Below are 8,670 nucleotides of genomic sequence, written 5' to 3'. Positions count from 1 at the left end.
GGTGAGAGTCAGCTACAGGGTATCACAGTCAGGGTGAGAGTCAGCTACAGGGTATCACAGGGTGAGAGTCAGCTACAGGGTATCACAAGGTGAGAGTCAGCTGCAGGGTATCACAGTCAAGGTGAGAGTCAGCTACAGGGTATCACAGTCAGGGTGAGAGTCCCCTACAAGGCACAGTGCTTTAGTACAGGAGCTGCTGGCATCACAAGCTTGAAGAAGTAGGGAAAGGGCAGTTACCGGAACCAAGGAGGGTCATGTGGAGAAGATGTGGAGAAGGCCATCTTCAAAGCAGCTGTGACTTAGCCCAGAACATCTAGCCCAAGGGGGTTGTTAGGGAGCTAGAGTAATAAAACCCCCAGTTCTTTCTCCTGCCTCCCTGTGTCTCCACACCCAACTTGAGAGCAGAGTGAAGGAGAATGAAGCCTTGCTGTGGACAGGGGCGAGGTAGACGCTGGGCCCACAACCCCACCACTGCACCCTGTCTACTTGAGTCTGGGGCACAGAGGAGCCTGCTGTCTTTTACACATACCATGTTGGAGCCACCTCAATAAATGGCCTTTCCAAATATTTGATGTTTTATAGTAATGGCAAAGAACCTCACTCTCAAAGAATTTGGACACTCATCAATGAGATCAACACTTACAAATTTCAAAGCATTTACTCAAATTATTCCCAAAGGGTCAGTGATGGAGCATGAAAGCCTGGGACTTCTTTCTGGCAAGAATTGGTGGTAATAACAGCTTAGGCGAGGGCGGCTCCCACAGCCTGTGCCTGGGAGAGAAGACTTCAGAAACCTATATGCTGAGCTGAAATGTCGGCTCCTACCAGAAGAGAAAGCCCTTAATTAGTATCAGGGCTGGTACAATGACCTAATATAAACTGGTATTGTGTCATTTCTCCAAGCGGCCATAAAACACAGCCCAATGTCATCACTACCTCCAACTTCTTCTCAATTGTCCCCATGTTATCTGCCCTTGTTTTGAGCCACTTACTGAAAATTTTTACAGACTACCCATCCATCCTTTCCCTTGGTATATTTTAAATGCCATAAATGCCCCTTTATCCATGGTTCTCAAAGCCTTTTATATAAACATTAATTTTCCCGACCAATATGTAAGGGCAAAACCTAAGTATCCCTTCCCTCCCATCTGTTTAATATCAGAAACACAGAAATGGTGAGAAACCACATCCCTGGTCCCGAAACTAGCATAGAAGGAAATTCAACTCCCCAGCCCCCAGCAATCTCTTCAGCCCTTATACCACCAAAAAGAAGACTCCAGTCTTTTACTTTTCATTATCTTGTCCCAATAACTGAAGAGCCTCTCGTCAAAATTAACGATTGTGAGAAGCTAACATATGTCAGACGCTGTGCTTTAAATCAGTGATTCTCAAACTTCACTGCACATTCAAAAACTTCCGGGGACATGCTGCATCCCTGCACTAAGTCAACCCAAAACGTGGCGACAGGGAACAAGAATCAGTATTTTTTTTAACTCTCCTGGTAATTTCAGTGGGCAGTCAAATTTCAGAACCAGTGTTTGAAGCCCTTGCCCCTCCACTGTGGTATACGGACCAACAGGGCCAACGCCGTCCGTCGGAGGGAGGCAGGATTTCACGCACACCTCAGACCAACCGAGACATGTGCCGTCAAGCAAGCACCCAGGTGATTAATATAGACATTGAAGTTTGAGAAACTGTAATAATCCAACGAGCAAACAAGGCCAGTGGCACTTCCCCATTTTATGAGCAAAGAAACATGTTCAGAAAGGCCAGTAAATGTGCCAAGATTTTAACACAGGCTGATTGCCTTAAAAGTTTATGTTCTTTTGACCACACCCGTTTTAAAATTAAAAGAAGATATTTAAAGACGCTTTTGAAGAACTGATGAAGACTTTGAAATCTTGCCCAAGAATTAATGCAAATATGCCTAAAATTTTGAATGTACTTGAAAGAGTGTATTATCCCAGAAGCCTTCCATTCAAACCTCCAGGTCCAGGGACATCAGGTAGTGAGAACAAGGACCTCCTGACAGTACTCCATGACATGCATGATACGAAGATTTAATTTATTTTCATTATAAAAGATCTGTAAAGAAAATAAACTTTCTCTTGGATGGTTATATTTTATATATATATAAACACATGCACTCCTGCATTTCCTCCAAGCACTAAGAATGCTCTGGGAATTTTACAACCAAAAGTCCTTTCAGAAGGCACAATGACAGAAGGTGACACTGTAGCTGGCTCCTCTCCGCACCTGTTAGCAGTTGAACCTAATTGTCCAGCAGCTGGCACTGATTCCGGAGTCTTTCTCTCTCCCTCATTATTCCTTTTTCATGGTTTTTTTTCCTGGTTTGGAACCACTGCTTCTGTTGCTTCTGCACGATGTATATATTTTTAAAATGAAAAAGACATACTTTGAACTGTCTCTCGGGAGAGAGATGTAAAACTAGGTTTTTTTATATACCATTGTGTAGTGGAATTTATTCAAACTGACGGTGGTGATTATTAGGTGTGGAAAATCTGAGGGTAAGAAAAGTTTTAGCTAGTTGGCTACTCTTCGTGGTCTTAGATCTCTTTCTAGTCTTAGGGAGTGTGGCTGAACCCATAAAGGACTGGGATCTGCAGATATTTGTGGACTGGAATGCCAAGGGATAGTGTCATTTACGAGCAGAGGAAAATGCCTTTCTGGGGTTGGAGACCATCTGGAGAACATGGCATTTGCCGGATTGTGTCATGGAACCAAGATGCCCCTGGCAGAACATCTGATGGAATAAACTATTCTCAGAAAAAAACCTGAAAGAGCTGAAAACAGCAACGGATTTAAAAATGTATAGAATGAAAAGAAAGTAATGGTTTCATGTGTGTGCACACACACACAAATACAGACAGCCATATAAGATGATCACACATCAAGCGAATATTTAAGAATATTTTCCAGAAAGTCCTACGTGGCCATCCCTGAAATTGGTTAGGCAGCAACACAGGCACTTTTTAACACAAAGTGCTGCATAGAAAGCTCCAGTTATACTTACAATAATCCATAAAGAAAGAAAATAAGCTGTCCAATAATTTTTGTCCATGTAAATATATTTTTCCTTTTGTAAAATGTTAATAGATTTAGGGGGTACAAGTTGGATTCTAGCTCATGTCTATATTGTACAGTGGCAAAGTCTGGGCTTTTCATGCACCCACCACCCAAATAGTGTACACCATAGATAATTTTAAATAACTACTCTGAAAAGCACGTAATTAATGTTTCTTTAATAAATTGAGAAAATACAGTGTTTTCTCCTACTTATGGTGATTTGGTAAAAGTATTAATTCTTTCAGGTCATATTGTGTAACAGAATGTATATTTGAAATAAACACCTCAAAACTTGTGGCAAAGTAAAAATCAGGCTTATGTTCATCTCTGTCTAAACGAATTTTGGTATTTAAGGATCACAGAGACTTAACAATGAGGCAATCTTACTTATCAGTCAGGATCTCTATGGAGAGCTATAACGTAAGGCATTAGTAAAAAAACTGAAATGATTTCAATTCTTTAAATCATTGAATGGCAAAGTTCACTAAGATCATACACTTTATAGCACTGACTCACATTTGCTTACACCTACAGAGAATTCTCTCTCCTTTCATACACGTTCAGAATGTTGATTAGTCCTGCTGCTATGATACATGTCTCCAGTCTCTCCATGCCTGAGCTGTTCCCCACTATCATGCTTTAATTTCCTTTAACTCTTCACCAAGTGACTGGCTCTCCTCTGAATCCGGTAGGTGGTCTCACACAAGAACTGCTCCGACTGATGAAGACTATGGGGCAATGACCTTGAAGGGTGTTGGAAAATATTTGAAAATGTTCTCAAATTTCTACGTGGAAGTACACATTTCTTCTTCAACAATGAGCAAATGTGTTGCTACAGTGTATATATTTAACTGAAATCAGAATATTCACCCTGCGGGTCACAGTTTGTTTTTCTGTCATGATGTCAGCGTATACGTCAGATTCTTTTGCCCACATCTTTAAAACATGCAGAGTCTCTGCTCATTACAGTGGACAATCTGCATGAATATTTATAACCCTGAGTTGAATAGTTAGAATTGCACTAATTTGCATCACTATTGATGGAGTTAGGTTTGGATTTACCTATTAGTGTTCTTATAAATCTCATTAATAGATGTAATAGAGGTCCTCTTAGCAGTGTGCCCTCAGTAATTCTGCAACCATTGCAATAGAAGCCATTAAAGTGTCTTGAGACAATTTCCTTTAAAATAGTGTCTCTGCGGCTTGCCAGATATTTATTATGACACTGTTTCATGTCTTTATCTTTCTTAATGCAGAATTAGCATCGATATTGGCTTCAGAAGGGAATTATTGTGTAGAAAGAATGCCTAAATGATGAAGAAAGAACATATTTACTCACTCTGATTAAGGTAAGTAGAATATTTGTAATGACTTCACAGAATAAATAGATGCTGACTTAAAGACTACGGTCTTGAGTAGAAAGAGGTAAAAATTAACATCAAGTTTACAAAGTTGTATTTTTGGCTGACTTGTAAGCTATTGTTGGTTTGGAGGAGCACATATTTTTAAAGACTGAATGCAAACAAAAGGTTGATGGCATAAACTGTAAATTCAAATCCATACTTTCTTTTTTCATTAGTTATATCACTTTCTTCTCCCAAATGAAATATTTGAAAAAGGTTGAACCTGACCCCAACAAAGAGTTAGCAAAGTGTCTGAGTCATACTCGGAAAGAGTATGAGTCATACTCGGTCTTGGGTTCTGGTCTTGTCTCTGCCACTATCTGGTTGCCTAACCTTGGACGTGAGCTTTAGTATATTGGGAATTCTGTTTCCTGTGAGCTATAAAACAAGGCTTGCAGGACAAAATGATGTCTTCAATCTGTTCCAGCTTTGTTCTGCAAGACATCAATAGCTTCGTAAAGCCCTTAGGACACAAGGACCGGGCAGTAGCCATCCGGCCCTGCCTCTCTCTCACCTGGTTTCCTCGTGGGTTACTGTACTGTTCGCATGAGGCAAGACACACCAGGGTTCTCAGATACATAAGGAGCAGGAGCGATGCAAAACCATGAGCGATGAGAGCAGAGTTCACTAACCCACCAGGGAAAGGCTCTGTGCCCTGCTCCCTCCAACCGTCATCTTCTTCTGTATCTTGTTTATTTTTCATATATTGACCCACACTCAGTCTCAATCTCAACCCAAAGGAACATACCCTTTTAGCTTTATAAAACGTCCAGGGGCAGCACATTACCTTTATAATCTCTCAATCTATTGGATGAGAAAATATACTCAATCAATATTTAATAAACATTCTTTGAGTACTCAAAGAATAAAACCTACCCTCCAGTGGGAGGAAATATATAATAAAATAGTCATGTAGACCGAAGTAAAACAAAAAGCAATGATAAAGAGACTCAAGAAATGTAGTAACTTTAACTGGATTTGTGTCTTATTAATCAAAACAGGTCCTTCATGGTTTTTTTTTTTTGTTATTGTTGTTGCAGTGTTTGGCTAGGACTGGGTTCGAACCCACCACCTCCAGCATACGGGGCCAGCGCCCTACTCCTTTGAGCCACAGGAGCCACCCCCTTCATTTTTTTTTTTTAAACAATAATAGAGTATTATTTGTTTGGACTATGTCTGGTATATTATTATAAACCTTTTACAATAAAATTCCATGCCATGAATTCAGACCCAACATGTTTGGAATTTCTACATTGTGTGACCATTGTGTCCCTAGCTAGAATTTAAGTTGATTGGGGGCAAAGAGCTCGCTTACTAATTAAATAGTTGTCAAATAAATGTATTGAGATAAATAACAGCTACTACCTCAGACAAGTTCCAAATTTGTTTCTCACTTCAGTTACTCTCACAATGCCGAATGCTGATAAGAGGCGGGTGAAGTGGTGGTAAGAAAACGCGTTCCACAGAGGTCAAGCTAACAGAATCCCCGCCATGTCATAGCTGCACGCTCTGGAACACATTCCCTCCCAGGCTGCCAGGTGAAGGGAGCACAGGTATGGAGGAACGATTCCAGCTTCAGCCGCCTCAGCCCAGAGCTGCACACAATGTGATGAAGAAGCTGTTCAGTGACACAGTCTTCCCCGCCACACGGGCCTGATCCTGACTGCCTAGCATGGTGTCCACTCAAGGCACCTATTAAATGAACCAGTGGAATGTAAAAATATGTGTTCTTCACCATCAAGCATTGCAGAGGGAGCTTCACTCTTTTCCACCATGATACAAAAGAACCTATAGTATAGTTACCAAAAAAAAAATTCATGCCAGCCATTGCCTAGGAACATGGCAGACACATCTCAGAACCTACACTGGTTGTCTGTGAAGTGTTCCCAGGACTCTGAAGGAAGGGAGTGATCACTGGCAGTGACAGTGGCTGCTGCCTCATTGTGTCCATCAAAATGAGCCTCTCTAACAAAATTCAGTCCCGTTCTCAGTTCTTTGATGGCATAAGAGAGGCCTGCTGCTTCCTGTCACCACTTAGCCTGTATGTTGCAGTTTCAAAGGAAGGGAAGAGAAGAACTTTCAACAGAGTTAATACGTACACAGACTACCAACACCTGTATAAAAGGGAAAAGCCAACTTTTTGCAAGGTAAATATTTCTGTTACTTGTCAAAATTGTAGATTTTTGGAATAAAATCACCTTATTCTCAGAGGCCTTTGAGTTCTCAAAGCATTTTTGCATTAGCAATTTCATTTAATTCCCCAAAAATGGCAGCATGCTACAGGTAGGACAGGAGATTTTATCCACATCTTAGAAGTGAGGAAAGAGTATTCAGAGGGTCAGGAAGCCTGCTCAGAGGTCAGACTGATGAAAAAGAGCTGGTCGTAGGCGGAGACCCAGGCCCTCTGACCCCTGACACTATGCTCTGTCAACATCAGTCATGATGCCTATCTCCATATGGAGGAAGATATTTGGACCCTAGATTGTGGTTTTCACAAAGTCACTCCCATCTTTGTGATTGCTGCCAAACTTGGTTATTTTCTCAGATGCTTGATATTTAAAATGACCACTGACAGTTATATCCAAAATGTAGCAGTTAATAAAGAGAGTACCGGGAACAAAATCTCTCTCTCTCTACACACACACACAATATGATAGATAGATAGATAGATAGATAGATAAATGATAGCCTACAATGAAGTCCAGCGCTATTCCAGACAGCACTCTGATGTTCACCCATGCCTTGTAAGCTATAATAGTTGGCTACCTGTAAAACAAACAAGCAACTTGATCAGTGTATTCAGGGAGAATTAACATTTCAACAATCTCTTTCTACATCTAAATTTTTGCCCACTATGTGGCTATTCCAAGGATGACCTTAATTTCAAACATTTGTTTCACAAAACGTAAACTTAGCCTGCCCCTTTTCAAACCAAAACATTTGCATACAATTCAAGAAACCCAAACTCAGTAGAGTGAGATGATGGAATTCTTCCTGTCCTACCTAAAAGCATTGCCTGTGTACGACAGATCTATTAAACTTTTTGTTTTTATTTCTTCAGTTCCTAAGGGAGGAACTTAAAATTATAAATAGTTAACAGAAATTAATTGCAGTCCACTTGCCTCTAAATCCATCTGTTTATGCATATTTGTTAAGCATGAGGACAGTGCCTGGCTTACGTAGGTGTTCAGTAAGTATTTGGTAAATGACTGATGGAATGAATGAAGCCAGGCCCTGTGAGAGCATCTTGTCTTTGTTCTACTAATGCCCTTTGGCAGAGAATTAGAGAATTATAAAGCATGGAACAGAGAACGATTCTAGTTGATAGAATAAAATAACTAAACAACTTAGGAAAAACTGTTTGGTTCACCAGGCCTTTAGGTTTTGGGTTTTTTTGTTGCAGTTTTTGGCCGGGGCTGGGTTTAAACCCTGCCACCTCCAGCAACAACGCCCCAGGCCTTTAGGTTTCTTAACCATAAAATTAAATAAGAATTGAGTGGTCTCTAAGGTGACCTCCAGTGCTTTTATTTTGGAAATTAACATTGAAAAACTATCAGCCAGAGAAAATACCACTCTCACCAGAAAATAAATACAAACAAAGGGTGATCCCAGACAAAGTTCTGGGTTTCTAAGTTTAAATGTGCCTGGGGGGCAGGGAGTGAGAATCTGAAAGAGTGTAATTAAAGACAATGAAGACTTCCCCAGGCTAACAGAGATTGCTTTTAGCACATTATCCTGTGTTCCAGAGCCCTCTTAAGTTAGAAGCAGGCTCTAAGGAGACAGGACAGATGCTTGGAAAAGCTAAAGTTCTATCTTTTTTTTCTTTAAGAAAACAGATTAAGAAAAAAGAAAATTCCATATTATGAAGTCTCAGAACTTGGGTAATGACTATTATAATTCTCTTAGAGTAAAAAAGAGAAGAAACTTAGAGAAAATAGAATTCGTGGAAAGAAAACCCAGCATAAGACTCCTAATTGTTGCAGAAATCGACAGGTCAAGCACCAGTCTCAGGCAGACACCAAAATGGGCAGATCTGAGATCAAAGCAGGAAAGGACACTGCTCTGTGAAAGGCCCAAAGGCCGCAGAGGAGCTGGAGAAAGCAGGGGACCCTGCCTGGGAGGAGAGGGTGGGGACAATGGGAGGAGCTGGAGAAAGCAGGGGACCCTGCCTGGGAGGAGA

The sequence above is a fragment of the Otolemur garnettii genome, unplaced genomic scaffold (assembly GCF_000181295.1).
Source record: "Otolemur garnettii isolate 467f Iridium unplaced genomic scaffold, OtoGar3 scaffold00030, whole genome shotgun sequence".
Taxonomy (NCBI): Eukaryota; Metazoa; Chordata; class Mammalia; order Primates; family Galagidae; genus Otolemur; species Otolemur garnettii.
This window is presented reverse-complemented; position numbering follows the sequence as displayed.